The sequence below is a fragment of the Tamandua tetradactyla genome, chromosome 26 (genome assembly GCF_023851605.1).
Source record: "Tamandua tetradactyla isolate mTamTet1 chromosome 26, mTamTet1.pri, whole genome shotgun sequence".
NCBI lineage: Eukaryota > Metazoa > Chordata > Mammalia > Pilosa > Myrmecophagidae > Tamandua > Tamandua tetradactyla.
Window position 1 is genome coordinate 38274566 of NC_135352.1, and position 20936 is coordinate 38295501.

At 37.3% G+C, this 20936-nt stretch overlaps 1 protein-coding gene across 2 annotated transcripts in view; it reads left to right on the top strand.

Annotated features, from left to right (window-relative positions):
• Positions 1–20936, top strand: part of GLRA3 (glycine receptor alpha 3) — a 210766-nt gene that overhangs the window by 57151 nt on the left and 132679 nt on the right. The gene's annotated exons all lie outside the window — the stretch shown is intronic.

The following is a 20936-nucleotide window of genomic DNA, read 5'->3' on the forward strand; positions in this document are numbered from 1 at the left end:
AAATCTCAAATTAAGACTACAATTTTACCACTTAAATTAATGATTTATTTTCAAGATATTCTTTTAAAAAAACAGATGTAAGTATAGCAGTAAGTACTTTTATGTTTAATTATTCTGTATATGCATAGATTTGTTTGTCATACTCTTTTGATCATTCTGTTTGATTACCTTTCCAAATTTATGTAGTATTTGCTTAAACATCATAAATATTTTGTAAATCGCCGCATATACTTTCATTTAACATTACTATATAATTGCGCATATTTTATGTAGTCAAGTTATTAAGCTGAACAAACACAAAAGTGATCAATACAGATCAAATTTAAGGTTTTGAAATTTTATTCTTTTCTGTTAACATCACATTATACCTCTTTTTCTGTCCCATACCTTGTATTGTGCATTTTAACTAAAATAAGATGCAGAAATAGACAATAGACATGTGAACCACCAAATATCTGTAAAACTATCTAACATCAAACTTATTTTTTAAGAAATTGAAACTGTGTGTAGTGGATTTTAATTACTTAGATTTATACTCCAATTTAAAGTTTAGCAGGTATAGTTTGCATTAATTTTTAGAATTGATTTTAACTAAAATATGCAAATACTTAAAACTTTATTAGCTTCCCAAGCCATCATTAAATAGAGAATTCTGCTTATTTTCCATTCCTCAGAAACACAATCATTTGATAGTGAATTTTAAAAGAGAAATAATCTAATGTATAAATTAGTACATGTGTGTCTGTGTGTGTGTGTGTGTGTGTGTGTGTGTGTGTGTGTGTGTGTGTGAGGTGATTCATCTTAACAGGAAGACACTATTCAGGCACCATTTTAAAAAAATGGTTGTTTCCCTTTTGAGTGCAAAGTTTATAATCATCTAGAACATTTTAGTGGTTTATTCAAACTCAGTGTAATGTAACTGCAGCAAAAGCATCGGTGCAGAAGAGCTGAACTTATATTTTGGGGCATTATATAGATTGCCTTAAGTATAATATATATATTAACGAATATTGGTACATGAGTATCAACACAGAGAAAATGCTTATAATTTGTTTGTACAGTGAAATTCTGCCTCACTTTGTCTCTGGAGTGGCTGCAATCATGTTGCAGACATATTCTGGATTCTGGTTTAATGTCTGGTCCTGATTTATATCCCACTTTGATATGTAGTCTGCATTGTATTTAAAGATTAAAGAATCTTTGCTGACTTCATTCTACTTAGACTTTCCAAATTGCATTAATAGCAATTTTTCATCCTAACTGCTACTATACACACTGTGTACACTGTAAACCTTGCAGTGTTTCTCTACACATTCTCTTTTATAAGATTTCTTCCATGAATTGCTTTCAATAGCAATAGTTAGAAAGGCTTACAGCCTTTCCCATCCTTGTGTGATGGGGGAAGGGACTTGGAAAAATGACTACACATAGATTTCCTTTCCATTAAAAACCAAAAGATTGCCAGGTTCCTGAAGATTTCTGCGTTTTTAGGACCTAATTAGCCAGTCTGCCATTAAAATGGCCACACAACTTATAAGGTAATAATATCATCTGAATTTCTTACCTTTTAATAGGCTTAGACAACCTACGTAGATTAATATCAAGTAGAAAGCACACTGGCTTTGGTGAACACATCCTCACAGTGGCCCTCACTCATTTTTTTTTTCTCAGCGTAGTAAGCTGTTATTTCTTGCATATTCCATCATCACATATTCCCTTTGAAATCATTTTTAGCATCTATTGCTCTTCTCTTCGTAGTCATAAGCAACATCGATGAATGTTGTTCAAACACCCCAGAGACTAAGTATTGCAAAATCTATCCCAGTATCCTACTTTTTATTCCCCTAAACGCTAAATGTGTTAAGAAAGTATTCCCATTAAATTGATTAGATCCTATATTTGTACACTTTTGATGATTAAATTAAATAGCTGCAGTACGTGTCCATTTATATAGAAACAGAAAAATTATAACTTTGATTTCTAAAGACCTACAAAATATTTTGTTCATGCTTGGTTAAGTTGATATGTTTTATTCATCCCATTTGTCATAACATTTTAAATTAATTTATTTTTACAAAAGCATTAATATATTTTATAAAATTATTCACATTTCTTGCAGTACATATATTTTCCTTTTGCTAATCCAATTAAGGTAGCCAATTAAAATTAAGAGGTTAGGAGGATGGAATTTCAAGTTTCAAACATCATTATTGGATATCTTCGTTGTTGAGAACAAGTATTTGAAATAAAAGTAATTCTTTGAATTTACATATCTCTGCTTAAGAAAAATCTTACCTAGTTTTCAATGTCCTTACTAACCAAATACACTGAGTTCCCTCTGCTGATCCAGCGCCTAACCTATTGTATCTCTCTCTATTGTTAAATATAGCTCTAGTCCCACTTGAGGTTATTGTTTGGTTCTTGAGAAAGTTTCTCTAGTAGATATTCTATTTCTTAGGCTGCTGTTGATGACTAAATCATGTCCCCCATAAAAAGTCCCTGGTCCTATGGGTATAAACTCATTTACAAACAGGATCTTTGAAAAAGTTATTAGCTAAGGTGAGCCCAAACTGAATGGTCCTTAATCCAATCTGGCTGAAGTCCTTCTAATCAAAGGAAATTGGACACGGAGAGGAAGTCATAGGAAGCAGTCAGAAGCTAAAGGTCAATGGAACTAGGAAGAGAAAGGAGAAGACACCGCCATGTCCACATGATGGAAAAGCCAAGGACTAAGGATTTCTGGCCATCCAGAAGATCTCGACTCTAAGACATGGCAAGCCTTCTAGTCTCTGAAATTTGTGAGCCAATAAATTTCGGTTGTTAAGCTAATTCAATGTTTGGTATTTGTTTTAGCAGCCAGGAAATTAAAACAGCTACTTTTTAAAAATAATTAAGATAATTAAAATATTTAACATATTTTGCACCTTCTTGTTTCAGTTTAGGTTCATTATTTAATATTTGTGTGCATTTTCCAATAGCATAACCTCAAATATCATTTTATCTGCTAAATTAATCTTTTCCAAATGTTTGTCTAATTAATGTAGTGTAAATCATGTTCTTACTTGAGTACAATTTTATTATTTTTTGACATTTTATCATTAAGATTTTTTCTAAAAATGATATAACTAACTATAACTTCTGTTCCCCTTATATTTGTGTCGCCTTATATTTGAGTCATACACTTTTATACATTTTGAGATCTTCTAAGAACGTAATCAAACTCCATTAGTCCAAGTTCTCATTCTTCTAAAAAGGCTATGATTTGATGGCTTTTGGAGAGTACAGTTGTAAAATAAATTAAAATTAAAATATGTAAGAAAATAAAATTAAGATTTTACTATCTGTCTTAGTCTCCTAGGGCTGCTGTAACAAAGTACCACAAGCTTTACTGTGGTTAAAATGACAGGAATTTATTGCTTTATATTCCTAAAGCTAGAAGCCTAAAATCAAGGTGTCAGCAGAGCTCCCTGAAATCTGTAAGGAAGAACCCTCCTTGCCTCTTCCTGGCTCTTGGTAGTTTGCTGGTAATCCTTGAGGTTTGTTGGTTTGAAGATGCATCATCCAATCTCTGCCTCTGGGTCTACTTGGCCTTATTTCTTGCCTCAGTTTTCACATGGTATTCTCTTCTCTGTGTGACTGACTCCTTTTCTGTCTGTCTAAATTTACCCTCTTATAAGGACACCAGTCATATTACACTAGGGTCCACTCTGATCTACTTTGTCCTCATGTCAACGAATTCCATCTTCAAAGACCTTATTTCCAAATAAGATCATGTTCACAGGACTGGGGCAGGTAGGATTTCAACATACCTGCTTGAGGAACACAAGTCAACCCATAATACCATCCATTGAAGTCATTCTCTTTCTTATTTCACAACATAGCCTTGGAAGGAGGCATGTCTCACTGCCCTTAAAACCTGTGGTGACAAAAGGAGCTCATGATTGCTCCTATGAGGGGAGCTTAAGATCTTCACATTAAGTGAAACTTCTAAAAAGAAAAAAAAAAAAAAGAGGGCCAGTTGTGGTTCATGCCTTTTGGCAGCAATTTCATATTCTGTCTCTCATGTATCAGAAGCCATCAGAAAAACATCTGTGGTGAGAACATTTGAGGCATACTTCTGCAAACCTGGGGTGAGTTGAAGACAAATGCCAGGAGGAAAGCATTTCTAAGTTGGACTTTTTATTTTAACTTATATATATATACATGTGGTAGTTTGGGTATGGATATGTAGCAGTACTTTAAAATGTATTGGCTTAACTTTCTGTCTTTGGGAAACAGATGGCTCCTCATCCTGTTACACATATGTTGTACATAAGGCACTTTGTGCCTTAAGTCAATATTTACTCATTGAGTCATTACTTTTAACCAGAGCCCATGGAATGAAGCTTTTTTTACAAAATAAAAACAAACCAAATAAATGTGAGATGTTTTGGCTAATTGTTTTTCACATGTATGTATCTCCGGATGCAGGCTGCAGAAGCTACACTATCTCAGGGTCTGCCATGAAGCACACTTCAATTTCCACACAAATGACAGGGTCACATTTTTGTTGCAATAATAATTATTTCCATGTAGATGCTACTTTGAATCATTAAATTATTAGATGCCCCAGAGAAAGGTGTGCCAAAATGGCATAAAAATTGAAAGCATTCATTTACATATCCTTGATGAAATTTTTAAACTCCTACACATTCTTTACCTCAATTCATTTTTATCAAATAAAGTTTCAGGCATACAAAGAATGCACAAATAATAATATTATTTATTTTTTTCATGCATCTATCGCCGTTCCAAGACATTAAACACTATAAATAAAGTGAAGCAGACTCTTTCCTCCTAACCAAAGTACTGCGTTTCCTACCTTCCCAACTTTTCTATATGTATGAAAATATCAGCAAAATGGCTGCACTATATTATAGGCATTTCATTTGATTTTTTGGTTCAAATTTATGCTTTTGAGATTATTTGTGCTTGTACACATGATCAGTTATATTCATTTTCATTTTAATGTATAGTCTATAATGTTTTTATCCATTTTTCTTTTGCTGGACATTAAGATTATTTCTAATGGTTTTGGTATTAACAAAAATTCTGTATTGAAAATTATTGCACATAATCCCCTAATGTATATATTCTCTAATGTATATAACCAGAAATGTAATTATCTGGGCCAGAGTTATAGCCACAGGAGTAGCATTACTTGGTCCAGGTATCACTAAATTACCCTCAGAAGTATCCATTCTGTTTTAAATACCTACTAACAATTTTATGAAATTATTCATTGTTTTATATATCCATTGACATTTAGTCTTTACCCACTTTTTCATTTTTTTAATTTATGTTACTTTTGTAATTGGATTTAATTCCTGTTTCAGATGTGTCCTTGATTAATAGTGAGATTATTCTTTATTGGGGGAGCAGGGGGCAGGGTGGATGGGGGTGTATGGTCAAGGAATCAAACCTGGGTCTCCTGCATGGAAGGTGAGCATTCTATGAGGTTAAGCATTTCTAAAATGTTTATTAAATGTTCAGGTTTCCTTTGTGCAAAGAATATCTTATATATTTTCCTCATTTATGCTTTCTTGTTTTTATATTATATATAGCAATATATTCTAATAATACATATTATAATTTACATATATATGCAAATATGTTCTGAAAATGAATGCTTTGCCATTCATATAAATTTTAAACACCCTTTCTTCTCTTTTCTATGTGTATATGATATCTTTTGATGCACAGAGAATTTTAATTTTAATTTACAAAATTTAACTTTGTTTTACTTAATGGGCTTTGCTTCTGTGTCTTAAGAAATCCTTCTGATCCATATTTGTAAAGATAGTTTCCTATATTTTTGTATAGCTGAGTTTTGCTTTTGAAGTTTTAGTCTGCCTGAGAGTTTATGTAATTACATATAGATGCATGATGTGAGGTAAGAATTTAATTATCATTTATTTTGCAAATGAGTAATTACTTTCTCTAATTTATAATTCTAACTCTGTCATGAACAGTCCTGAAATGAATGTGTCCAGTACTTTCAATTCAATTCCAATGATCTACTTATCTATGACTGTACCAATACCATATTGCCTTAATTTTAATATAGTTTTAAATAGACTTGATATTTAATAGGATAAACTACTGGACACTGACTTTTTATTGTTTTTCAAAGTATTCTTATCTATTCCTAGAAGTCTGGTTTTTCACATAAATTTTAAAATCATCTTTTCAAGTTTCACAAAATAAATCTGTAGTGAACATCAGTAAATGGGTGTTGAGAGAAGCAGCATCTTAAAATAGTGACTCTTCACGTCCATGAATATGATGTATACCTTCATTAAAATCTTATTTAGCATCCTCCATTTACGTAAATCTTATTTAATATCATTCAACAAAGGTGCATAATTTCTCAAAAAATTCTTGCATATCTTTGAAGTTAAATCATTTGTATCCCATTTTTAAAAAAATACTTTTAAATTAGACATTTTAGTTATATTTTCTAACTCTTCATTGCTAATATGTAAGTCCATGATTGTTTTTTACATTGTTCTGTAATGCTCTCTTTTAGCCCTAATACTGTATAGTTCTTTCAATTTGCAAACAATCATAACATCATGAATAATTATGTATTAACTCTTCCTTTATAATCCTTATATATTAAATATTTTTCTAGTCTTGCTATTTTAGCTCAGACAATCTTGAATGAAATTTATTTTATTTCTGACTTTAAAGGTTATACTTCTAATATTCCTAAAATAAATATGATGTTTGCTGGAATTTTGTGTAGACACCTACTGTCAAAATTAAAAACTTTCTTCTATCACACTTTTTGCAAAACATAGAACATTAACAATGAAACAAACAGATGAATAATGGGGATAAATCTTCTAATCTGTGAACATTGAGTTACATTCAGCTATGTTTTGTAGGGGCTGTTATATGTTTGTTAAATCAGTTCCTAAGTATTGATATATTTCTTGTTGTAAATATTATATTTTTTATTTTTTTTAAAATGAATTTTATTTTAGAAAAGCTTTAGATATGCAGAAAGTTTCCAAAGGTAAGACAGTTTCATCTACCCTCCACCTAGTTTCCCCAATTATTGACATCTTATATTATACATTTGCCATAACTCATGAACCAATATAATATTATTAACTAAGATCAATTGCTGATTCACATTTCCATGCTTATTACCTAATGTTCTGTTTCTGACTCAAGATTACATCCAGTTTATTGTATTATTGAGCTGTGATTATCCTCAGGCTTTCTAGACTGTTACAGCTTCTTTGACATTCCTTATGTTTGATAACTTTGCAAGTTTTGAGTAATATTAGATAGATTTTTTGTGGAATGTCACTTTATTGGGATTTGTCTGCTGATTTTCTCATGATTAGACTAGGATTATGAGTTTCTAGAAGATGTCAAACAGAAACTCTGCACCCATTAAGTAATAACTGCTCATACCTTCCCCCACTACTTCATTCCTAGTAACCTGTAATCCACTCCCTGTCTCTATAAATTTGCTTATTTTAGGTATTTAAAGTATGTGAAACAATACAATATTTATCCTCTTGTGCCTGCTTATTTCACTCAACACGGTATCTTCAAGTTTCATCTACGTAATTGCATGTATTAGAATTTCAATTATTTTAAATTCTGAATAATATTCAGAATAGTATACATTTACCACTATTTGTTTAACTATTTATCTGTTGATGGGCCCACTTGAGTTGTTTTCACCTTTTAGCTATTGTGAATAAGAAGTGTAAAGTAATCATAGAAGTTTTAATTTACATTTCCCTGATGACTAGTGATTTTGAGCATCTTTTCATGTGATCATTGGACATTTGCTTATCTTCTTTGGAGAAAAGTCTAAGTCCTTTTTCCATTTTTATGTGAGTTATTTGTCTTTTTGCTATTAAATAGCAGACTATTTTAAATATTTTATAATTAAACACTTAACAGATATATGCTTAACAATTATTTTTTCCCATCCTGTTGGTTGTCTTACTTTCTTGATAATATCCTTTGATGTAAAAAACATTTTTAATTTTGATGAAGTCATTTTTATCTATATATTTTACAATTTTGGTGCCATAACTAAGAAATAATTGCCAACTCAAAGGTCATCAAGGTTTCCCCTATGCTTTCTTCTAAGAGTCTTATGGTTTTATCCCTATGTTTAGGTTCTTGATCTATCTTGAGTAAATTTTTCATACGGTACCCTAATTTTGCATATGGTATGAGGTAAGGATCTAGCTTCATTTTTTTGGTGTGGATATCTGATTTCCCCAGCACCATTTGTTGAAGAGGCTTTTCTTTCCTCATTCAATATACTTGAAACCTTTCAAAAATCATTTGGCCATTTTTGTGGGTTCATTTCTGGACTCTCGATTCTATTCCACTGGTTTATGTGCCTATCTTTATGCTAGTATAACCCAGTTTGATTACTATGAAAGTTTTCAAATCAGAAAGTGTGAGACTTCCAACCCCCATTCTTCCTTTACAATATTGATCTGTCTATTTGAGGCATTATATTAGTTTGCTGAAGTTGTCGTAATGCAATATGTCAGAAATGGAACAACTTTTATAAAGAGAATTTCTCTCATATTTCTTACAAATCTAAGGCCATGAAAATGTCCAAATTAAGGTACCAACAAAACATTACCTTCACTCTAGAAAGGCTGATGCTGTCCGGAACACTTCTGTCATATGGGAAGGCATGTGGCTGTCATTTCCTGGTCTTTGTTCCTGGTTCCATTGCTTCCAGCTTCTGATGCCAGTAGTTCCCTCTCTAAGCATTCCTAACTAAAGTGTGCTTAGTTCTTTTGGGTCACAACTCTGAGTTCTGGTTTGCTTAGGATCTCTTGGGAAAGCGTATGGCAACATCTTTTGGGCTCTGCCTATGTCTAGACATCTACTCTCTCTTCTCAGCACCTCAAGCATCTCCAAATACCCATGTCTCTGTCATCTCTGAAGCAACTTCTCTCCAAGTGTCTGCACCTCAGAATCCTCCAAAATGTTTCCTCTTTAAAGTGACTCTAGTAAACTAATCAATACCTACCTTAAATAGGTAAAGTCAAGCTCCATCTAATCAAAAGGTTTTGGGCTTGTCACACCTCCTTGAAAATAATCTAATCAGGGCTTCCACCCTACACTATTGGATCAAGATTAAAAAAAATGGCTGCCCCCACAAAACTGGATCAGGAAAAAGACATGGCTTTTCTGGTGTACAAAATATTTTCAAACCAGCACCCTCTGAACCCCTGTTCTAGTTTGCTAGCTGCCGGAATGCAACACACCAGAGATGGATTGGTTTTTAATAGAAGGGGATTTATTTCATTAGTTCTTCAGAGAAAAGGTAGCTAACTTTCATCTGAGGTTCTTGCTTACGTGGGAAGGCACAGGATGGTCTCTGCTGGCCTTCTCTCCAGGTCTTTGGGTTCCAACAATTTTCCCCGGGGTGATTTCTCTCTGCATCTCCAAAGGCCTGGGCTGAGCTGCGAATGCTGAGATGAGGTATGCTGAGCTGCTTGGGCTGTGCTACCTTAAGTCTCTCATTTAAGCATCAGCCAATTAAGTCAAACGTCATTCATTGCAGCAGGCAAGCCTCCTAGCCGACTGCAGATGTAATCAGCAACAGATGAGGTTCACATGCCATTGGCTCATGTCCACAGCAACAGAACTAGGCACCTTCACCTGGCCAAGTTGACAACTGGACTTAACTACCACATATCCACCCCTTGTCAACTTGGAACTACTTGCATCACCTTAAACAATATTAAGGTGCAAAAAATTCTCTTCTGGCTGTGGACCTGTGAATCTCAAAACAGGTTGTCTGGGGCCAATATGCAAAGGAGAGACAGTCACAGGATACAGGTTTTCATTTCCATAGGGAGAAATTGGAAGAAACACAGATGTAAAACCTGCAGGGCAAGCACCATGGGATTTCAAAGTCCAAAAGTCATTTATTGTTCAGCTTTAGAAAGTGGCAGTCCCACCTTTTCCAAGGGCCTATGCAGTGGCCCGCCTCTTTCCAAATCAGCCTCAGGGAACATTGAGGAGACCACCTTTTTCTCAGCTCCACTCTCTCCAAGCATCAGGGCCACCCCTGGGCTCTCTGCCATTTCCAGGGCACATACCCAACCCTCCATGTGGTGGCAGCCAGGCTTTCCCCAGTTCCCCAAGGAGTGTTCTCTACTTTCTCCAAGGCCTGAGGCTGCACAACTCTTCCACTGCAACAAGATGGTAGACTCACCCTGTGCCCTCAGGGTAAACTCACCCTTTCCATGTACATGGGTGGGTTCACTCTCCTGGCTGAAGTTTCTTGGCTTCAGACCCGAGCTTCCATGGTTCTCACTCTGCAAACTCCAATTTGTCCCTTTGTGTCCCCCTTCGTCCAGATTGAAGAAACACACTTCACAGCAAATGAAGTGCTGGAATGGGCACATGCTCATGGAATTCTCTGGTCTTACCATGTTCCCCATCATCCAGAAGCAGCTGGATTGATAGAACGGTGGAATGGCCTTTTGAAAACTCAATTATGATGCCCACTAGGTGACAATACCTTGAAAGCCTGGGGTAATGTCCTCCAGGAAGCTGTGTATGCTCTGAATCAGCATCCGCTGTATGGTGCTATTTCTCCCATAGCCAGGATCCATGGGTCCAGGAACCAAGGGGTGGAAATGGGTGTGGTACCACTCACTATTACCCCTAGTGATCCACTAGGAAAATTTTGCTTCTTGTCCCTGCTACCCTGAGCTCTGCTGCTCTACAGGTTTTAGTTCCAAAATGGGGTGTGCTTCCTCCAGGAGAAACAACAATGATTCCACTGAACTGGAAGTTAAGATTGCCACCTGGTCACTTTGGGCTACTTATGCTACTGGATCAACAAGCCAAGAAGGGGATTACATTATTGTCTAGGGTAACTGACGCTGACTATCAGGAGGAAGTAGGACTGCAACTACATAATGGAGGTAAAGAAGAGTTTTCTTGGAATACAGGAGATCCCCTAGGATGTCTTTTAGTACGACCATGCCCAGTGACTAAAATCAATGGAAAACTGCAACAACGCAATCCAGGCAGGACTACCAATGGCTTGGAAACTTCAGGAATGAAGGTTTAGGTCACCCCACCAGGCAAAGAACCATGGCCAGCTGAAGTGCTTGCTGAGGGTAAAGGGAACATGGAATGGGTAGTGGAAGAAGGTAGTGATAAATATGAACTACAACCACATGATCAGTTACAGAAATGAGGAATGCAATGCTGTTTTTTCATGTTATACTATTTAAGTTGTAAGATATCAAGTTTAAGAATGAATGTTGCCCAAGGATTTGCACCCTATTCTGGAGAGATTTAATTGTTTCCAGTTATATGCAGGACAGTTGAGTATTGTTAGGTGAAAGAAAAAAAATGTGTTTTATTGTTTTTTATTTAGAAATTAGGTATAGTTTAAGGTGGTATGTATACTTGCCAAGTTGACAAGGGGTGGACTGTCATGGTCAGGTTCATGTGTCAACTTGGCCAAGTGGTGGTTGGGCAAGTGCTGGCTTGTCTGTTGTGATGAGGACATTTCATAGAATTCAATCATGATCATGTCAGCTGCATCCACAGCTGATTCCATTTACAATCATCCAGAAGGGAGTGTCTTCTGCAATGAGCAATGCTTAATCTAATCACTGAAGGCCTTATAAGGAGGATTCAGAAGAGATAGGCTCTTCCTGTTTCAGCTGGTGAGCCTCTCTGTGGAGTTCTTCCAGACCATCCATTGGAATTGTCGGCTTCACAACCTACTCTGCAGGTTTTGGACTCTGCGTTCCCATGGTCACATGAGACACTTTTACAAATTTTATGTTTGCAAGTGTTCTCTGTTGATTCTGTTTCTCTAGAGAACCCTAACTAAAACGACCCCCCAAAAAGAAATGTTCTTTCCATGTACAAAATACATTCATTCCACCACAATATCACAAAAGCCTTAATCCAGTTCAGAAACAGTAGCTATACCATATAACACAAATACACACACACACACACACGAAATTACAAAATATTACCAAAGTCTGATCTAAGGCAAAAAAATTCTCCTCTGGTTCTGGACCTGCAAAACTCAGAACAAGTTATCTGCTGCCTGTATACAAAGAAGGGACAGTCGGTTTGGATCCAAGATGGCGTCTTAGTAAGGTACATGTGTCTTAGTTCCTCCGACTCCAAATCAACTAATAGGTGAACAGAAACAGTACAGAACAGCTCCCGGGGCTACAGCAGGGAATGGACACACAGCGTAACCCAGTCTGGGCTGGTTAGTCTGACTGCGAAACTCGGCTGCGGTGAGTGAGATCCCCAAGCGGCGGGCGATTTCCCGAGCAGCCGCAGCTGCGGCGGTCCAAGCTAATCCCTCCCTCCTTCCCGGGCTGGCTGAGGGACGCGGAGAGACAAGCTTCCCAGCCAAGGCGGCCGGCGCCACACTTTTGCGGGCGGCTTCGAGTCTCGGCTTCGAGTCCGCGACTACGAGTCTCGCATCAGAGGGCTATACAAAGTCTGGGCTGGCAAGTCTGACTGCGACTCTTGGCTGCGGCGAGACCCCCGAGCAGCGCGTGATTTGCCAAGCAGCCGCAGCTGCGGCAGTCCGAGCTAATCCCTCCCCCCTTCCCGGGCCGGCTGAGAGTATCGGAGAAGCAAGTTTCCCAAGCCGAGGCAGGCGGCGCCCTTCTTCTGCGGGCAGCTTCGAGTCTCGGCTTTGAGACCGCGGCTACGAATCTCAGATCAGAGGGCTATCCAAAGTCTGGGCTGGCTAGACTGACTGCGAGACTCGGCTGCGGTGAGACCCCCGAGCGGCGCGTGATTTCCCGATCAGCGGCAGCTGCGGTGGTCCGAGCTACTCCCTCCCTCCTTTCCGGGCCGGCTGAGAGTATTGGAGAAGCAAGTTTCCCAAGCCGAGGCAGGCGGCACCCCTCTTTTGCGGGCGGCTTCGAGTCTCTGCTTCGAGTCCGCGGATACGAGTCTCGGATAGGAGGGCTATCCAAGCCGCGGTAGCCCCCCCCCCACGGGAGGCTTCCTGGTCCGGTGGGGAATCCCCCAGGCCCGCTGCGGCCCGCAACCAGCCACAGGGTCCCCTCAAGCCGCGGCAGCTGACGCCCCCACCACGCGCGGCCCCTGAACCAACGGAGAGAATTGGATCCGAAATCCCCAGGCCACGGAGATCGGTGACTGGGGGAGACCCATTCCAAACACTTGAGACAAACGTGTGCCACGTGCGCCACATACTGGGCAAGATAAGAAAAACAGATCCCAGAGATTTCACAGAAAAATATTACAACCTTGCTGGGTCCAACACCAAGAGAAATCTGAATAAATGCCCAGACGCCAGCAGCAGAAGATAACTGTCCACGCTCAAAAGATTGAGAATATGGCTCAGTCAAAGGAACAAACCAATAGCTCAAATGAGACACAAGAGCTGAGACAACTAATGCTGAATATATGAACAGAAATGGAAAACCTCTTCAAAAATGAAATCGATAAATTGAGGGAGGACATGAAGAGGACATGGGCTGAACATAAAGAAGAAATAGAAAAACTGAAAAAACAAATCGCAGAACTTATGGAAGTGAAGGATAAAGTAGCAAACATAGAAAAAATAATGGATAGCTACAATGATAGATTTAAAGAGACAGAAGATAGAATTAGTGATTTGGAGGATGGAACATCTGAATTCCAAAAAGAAACAGAAACTATAGGGAAAAGAATGGAAAAATTTGAACAGGGTATCAGGGAACTCAAGGACAATATGAACCGCACAAATATACGTGTTGTGGGTGTCCCAGAAGGAGAAGAGAAGGGAAAAGGAGGAGAAAAACTAATGGAAGAAATTATCACTGAAAATTTCCCAACTCTTATGAAAGACCTAAAATTACAGATCCAAGAAGTGCAGCGCACCCCAAAGAGATTAGACCCAAATAGGCGTTCTCCAAGACACTTACTAGTTAGAATGTCAGAGGTCAAAGAGAAAGAGAAGATCTTGAAAGCAGCAAGAGAAAAACAATCCATTACATACAAGGGAAACCCAATAAGACTTTGTGTAGATTTCTCAGCAGAAACCATGGAAGCTAGAAGACAGTGGGATGATATATTTAAAATACTAAAAGAGAAAAACTGCCAACCAAGACTCCTATATCCAGCAAAATTATCCTTCAAAAATGAGGGAGAAATTAAAACATTCTCAGACAAAAAGTCACTGAAAGAATTTGTGACCAAGAGACCAGCTCTGCAAGAAATACTAAAGGGAGCACTAGAGTCAGATACAAAAAGACAGAAGAGAGAGATATGGAAAAGAGTGTAGAAAGAAGGAAAATCAGATATGATATATATAATACAAAAGGCAAAATGTTAGAGGAAAATATTATCCAAACAGTAATAACACTAAATGTCAATGGACTGAATTCCCCAATCAAAAGACATAGATTGGCAGAATGGATTAAAAAACAGGATCCTTCTATATGCTGTCTACAGGAAACACATCTTAGACCCAAAGATAAACATAGGTTGAAAGTGAAAGGTTGGGAAAAGATATTTCATGCAAATAACAACCAGAAAAGAGCAGGAGTGGCTATACTAATATCCAACAAATTAGACTTCAAATGTAAAACAGTTAAAAGAGACAAAGAAGGACACTATATACTAATAAAAGGAACAATTAAACAAGAAGACATAACAATCATAAATATTTACGCACCGAATCAGAATGCCCCAAAATACGTGAGGAATATAATGCAAACACTGAAAAGGGGAAATAGACTCATATACCATAATAGTTGGAGACTTCAACTCACCACTCTCATCAATGGACAGAACATCTAGACAGAGGATCAACAAAGAAATAGAGAATCTGAATATTACTATAAATGAACTAGACTTAATAGACATTTATAGGACATTACATCCCACAACAGCAGGATACACCTTTTTCTCAAGTGCTCATGGATCATTCTCAAAGATAGACTATATGCTGGGTCACAAAGCAAGTCTTAACAAATTTAAAAAGATTGAAATCTTACACAACACTTTCTCGGACCATAAAGGAATGATGTTGGAAATCAATAATAGGCAGAGTGCCAGAAAATTCACAAATACGTGGAGGCTCAACAACACACTCCTAAACAACGACTGGGTCAAAGAAGAAATTGCTAGAGAAATTAGCAAATACCTCGAGGCGAATGAAAATGAAAACACAACATATCAAAACTTATGGGACGCAGCAAAGGCAGTGCTAAGAGGGAAATTTATTGCCCTAAATGCCTATATCAGAAAAGAAGAAAAGGCAAAAATTCAGGAATTAACTATCCATTTGGAAGAACTGGAGAAAGAACAGCAAGCTAACCCCAAAGCAAGCAAAAGGAAAGAAATAACAAAGATTAGAGCACAAATAAATGAAATTGAAAACATGAAAACAATAGAGAAAATCAATAAGGCCAGAAGTTGGTTCTATGAGAAAATCAATAAGATTGATGGGCCCTTAGCAAGATTGACAAAAAGAAGAAGAGAGAGGATGCAAATAAATAAGATCAGAAATGGAAGAGGAGACATAACTACTGACCTCACAGAAATAAAGGAGGTAATAACAGGATACTATGAACAACTTTACGCTAATAAATACAACAATTTAGAGGAAATGGACGGGTTCCTGGAAAGACATGAACAACCAACTTTGACTCAAGAAGACATAGATGACCTCAACAAACCAATCACAAGTAAAGAAATTGAAGCAGTCATTCAAAAGCTTCCTAAAAAGAAAAGTCCAGGACCAGACGGCTTCACATGTGAATTCTATCAAACATTCCAGAAAGAATTAGTACCAACTCTCCTCAAACTCTTCAAAAAAATCGAAGTGGAGGGAAAACTACCTAATTCATTCTATGACGCCAACATTACCCTCATACCAAAACCAGGCAAAGATATTACAAGAAAAGAAAACTACAGGCCGATCTCTCTAATGAATATAGATGCAAAAATCCTCAATAAAATTCTAGCAAATCGTATCCAACAACACATTAAAAGAATTATTCATCATGACCAAGTAGGATTCATCCCAGGTATGCAAGGATGGTTCAACATAAGAAAATCAATTAATGTAATACACCATATCAACAAATCAAAGCAGAAAAATCACATGATCATCTCAATTGATGCAGAGAAGGCATTTGACAAGATTCAACATCCTTTCCTGTTGAAAACACTTCAAAGGATAGGAATACAAGGGAACTTCCTTAAAATGATAGAGGGAATATATGAAAAACCCACAGCTAATATCATCCTCAATGGGGAAAAATTGAAAACGTTCCCCCTAAGATCAGGAACAAGACAAGGATGTCCACTATCACCACTATTATTCAACATTGTGTTGGAGGTTCTAGCCAGAGCAATTAGACAAGAAAAAGAAATACAAGGCATCAAAATTGGAAAGGAAGAAGTAAAACTATCACTGTTTGCAGATGATATGATAATATACGTCGAAAACCCGGAAAAATCCACAACAAAACTACTAGAGCTAATAAATGAGTACAGCAAAGTAGCAGGTTACAAGATCAACATTCAAAAATCTGTAGCATTTCTATACACTAGCAATGAACAAGCGGAGGGGGAAATCGAGAAACGAATCCCATTTACAATTGCAACTAAAAGAACAAAGTACCTAGGAATAAATTTAACTAAAGAGACAAAAAACCTATATAAAGAAAACTACAACAAACTGCTAAAAGAAATCACAGAAGACCTAAACAGATGGAAGGGCATACCGTGTTCATGGATTGGAAGACTAAATATAGTTAAGATGTCAATCCTACCTAAATTGATTTACAGATTCAATGCAGTACCAATCAAAATCCCAACAACGTATTTTTCAGAAATAGAAAAACCAATAAGCAAATTTATCTGGAAGGGCAGGGTGCCCCGAATTGCTAAAAACATCTTGAGGAAAAAAAACGAAGCTGGAGGTCTTGCACTGCCTGACTTTAAGGCATATTATGAAGCCACAGTGGTCAAAACAGCATGGTACTGGCATAAAGATAGATATATCGACCAATGGAATCGAATAGAGTGCTCAGATATAGACCCTCTCATCTATGGACATTTGATCTTTGATAAGGCAGTCAAGCCAACTCACCTGGGACAGAACAGTCTCTTCAATAAATGGTGCCTAGAGAACTGGATATCCATATGCAAAAGAATGAAAGAAGACCCATCTCTCACACCCTATACAAAAGTTAACTCAAAATGGATCAAAGATCTAAACATTAGGTCTAAGACCATAGAACAGTTAGAGGAAAATGTCGGGAGATATCTTATGAATCTTACAATTGGAGGCGGTTTTAGGGACCTTACACCTAAAGCAAGAGCACTGAAGAAGGAAATAAATAAATGGGAACTCCTCAAAATTAAACACTTTTGTGCATCAAAGAACTTCATCAAGAAAGTAGAAAGACAGCCTACACAATGGGAATCAATATTTGGAAACGACATATCAGATAAAGGTCTACTATCCAGAATTTATAATGAGATTGTTCAACTCAACAACAAAAAGATAGCCAACCCAATTACAAAATGGGAAAAAGACTTGAATAGACACCTCTCAGAGGAGGAAATACAAATGGCCAAACGACACATGAAGAGATGCTCAATGTCCCTGGCCATTAGAGAAATGCAAATCAAAACCACAATGAGATATCATCTCACACCCACCAGAATGGCCATTATCAACAAAACAGAAAATGACAAGTGCTGGAGAGGATGCGGTGAAAGAGGCACACTTAGCCACTGTTGGTGGGAATGCCAAATGGTGCAACCACTGTGGAAAACAGTTTGGCGGTTCCTCAAAAAGCTGAATATAGAATTGCCATACGACCCAGCAATACCATTGCTGGGAATCTACTCAAAGGAATTAAGGGCAAAAACTCAAACAGACATTTGCACACCAATGTTTATAGCAGCGTTATTTACAATTGCAAAGAGATGGAAACAGCCAAAATGTCCATCAACAGACGAGTGGCTAAACAAACTGTGGTATATACATACGATGGAATATTATGCAGCTTTAAGGCAGGATAAACTTATGAAGCATGTAATAACATGGATGGACCTAGAGAACATTATGCTGAGTGAGTTTAGCCAAAAACTAAATGACAAATACTGTATGGTCCCAATGATGTGAATCGACACTCGAGAATAAACTTGGAATATGTCATTGGTAACAGAGTTCAGCAGGAGTTAGAAACAGGGTAAGATAATGGGTAATTGGAGCTGATGGAATACAGACTGTGCAATAGGACTAGATACAAAAACTCAAAAATGGACAGCACAATAATACCTAATTGTAAAGTAATCATGTTAAAATACTGAACAAAGCTGCATCCGAGCGATAGGTTCTTGTTTTGTTTTGTTTTGTTTGTTTTGTTCTTATTATTATTACTTTTATTTTTTTTTCTCTATATTAACATTCTATATTTTTTTCTGTTATACTGCTAGTTCTTCTAAACCGATGCAAATGTACTAAGAAACGATGATCATGCATCTATGTGATGATGTTAAGAATTACTGATTGCATATGTAGAATGGTATGATGTCTAAAAAAAAAAAAAAAAAATGGTCAGCACAATACTGCCTAACTGTAATGTAATTATGTTGGAACGACGCTGAATGAAGCTACATCTGATCTATAGTTTTTTTTTTTGTTTTTTTTTTCTTTCTCTTATATATTTTTGTACTTTTTATTTTTATTTGTGTTTTCTCTGTGTTATCACTTTATTTCTTTTTCTGTTGTCGTGCTATTTCTTTCTCTAAATCGATGCATATGTACTGAGAAATGATGACCATACACCTATGTGATGATATTAAGAATTACTGATTGCATATGTAGAATGGATTGATTTCTAATGTTGTGTTAGTTAATTTTTTTTAATTAATAAAAAAAAAAAAAAAAAAAAAAGAAGGGACAGTCATAGGATACATGTTTCCATTGCCATAGGGAGAAATCAAAACACAAACAGGGGTCACTGAACCAAACCAGTTCCGAAAGCCTGCAGGGCAAACTCCATTGGGTTTCAAAGTCTCGGTGTCAGTTATCACCAGGGCTTTGGAAGGCAGCAGTCCTACCCTTTCCAATGGCCTATGCAGCAGCCTTGCTCCCTCCCCAAATGCTGGGGTGCATTACAACACTGGGGCACACTGGAGGGCAACCTTTCTCTCAGCTCCACCCTCTCCAAATTATTAGTAGAGCTCTTTAAAAGGGGAAACATTTTGAAGAAACCTCAGATGCAAACACTTGGAGAGAAGTTGTTTCACATTTTCTCTAGTTCTTTAAGGGAATTTGCAGATACTTTTTATTTATTCATTTTTTTTTTTGGCTTAAAGTACTTTGGCTTTCTTTTGGTCTTACACATAAATTAAAGTTTTAGAATACAGACAATAATACCTTTTACCTTGTATTCTGATTTAGCTTAGTCCTAACTAGATCAAAAGTCACATATTGCTGTATAGCGTTGCTGACTTTCAGATCTGGAGAATTTAACTGAGTTTCAGGTATTACACATATACTTAAAGTTCCAGGGAACTGATAGGTTATACACAGAGAAAAGCATATTAGAATAGAAATAACAGTTAAAGCTCAGGAGTATATGTGACTGCTGTAAGAGCTTACAATTTAAGCCTTAATTTTCTTATAGACATTTTGAAATCAAGCTACTTTTACAAATATTTGGCAATTGTCTTATATTGGGGTCATTAACTAAAAATCATAGCAGAAATTTTGTCCTGTTTCACTTCTCCACATTTACTAAGGTTATGCTAATTAACACATATTTACTTGTCTACTTCTGTTTTAAAATTCCTTTTTGTTAATGAAGTTCGGACTTAAAGCTGAGCCTATGGACTTTTAGAGAAGTCCATGAACTCATGAACTCAGGGATGTGTCCCAGAGGAACTAAATAAAGTAGTGTAACTGAAAAGTAAACTTTTTTCCCCATGATCTGTAACTCAACAGAAACTAAGTGATCAAGGCTGGCAGGGGAAACATACCCACCAGAAAGCACTTTATTGCAATGGGCATAGACCAGAGGTGGCTCCTTAGAATGTCAAAGAAAACATCTTGTTTGGTACAAGAATCCTTAGCCCAGAATCCTGTGTTACAAAAGATGGAATATCTCTGAAGGCACTGAAAGGCAGACAGAGATGAAAGAAGGGGACTCTCACAAAGGCGGGAGATGACCTCTGCCAAAGAGGTGAAAGAGGAACAGATTCATCAGGAGAAGGGTCTGAGTCCCCAGAGAGAGGAAATGAGAGTGTGGGGAAGTCTTGGAGAGGCAAGGAGAGAAGGGGAGGGGTCTTGATTTACTCCCATTGGACTCCTGTACAACATGGAGAAAAGTCCCAGTCAGGTCTCAAGGGCAGTATCACCCACAGCTCTGAGTCTCCTTGGATCTGCATGACGTGGAGACATCATGGAACCTCTGAGGAGGGAGCTAGAGAACTCAGACTAGACTGAGATTATGTCCTGGGGAGCTGAGTCAGAGACCCCAAATTCCTAGAGACACAGAAGCCAAGGAAGCATGTGGCCAAGCCTCCTGGTCAATAGCCATGACTCACCAGTCCAGAAGGTCAGAGAGAAGTATCTCCTGGCTGGTTTACCCAAAGATGTTGCCAGATTTGAGTTTGTAGGTTCTTGGCTATGCCATGAGAAACAATTCAAGGGCACAGCACAGATTAAGCAAACAAGTAGAATGTTTATTGACTACACGCATGAGAAAATGTGCAGACACTCTTGCAAGAGAAAAGAGGTAAGAGACACGCAAAACTGTGGGAAGAATTGTAATTTTTACCAAGTAATTGTATTGTTTCCCCCCTTTTCCTCCTTTGCTGAAGACTGATGATAGATAACTCCCTCAGGTGCC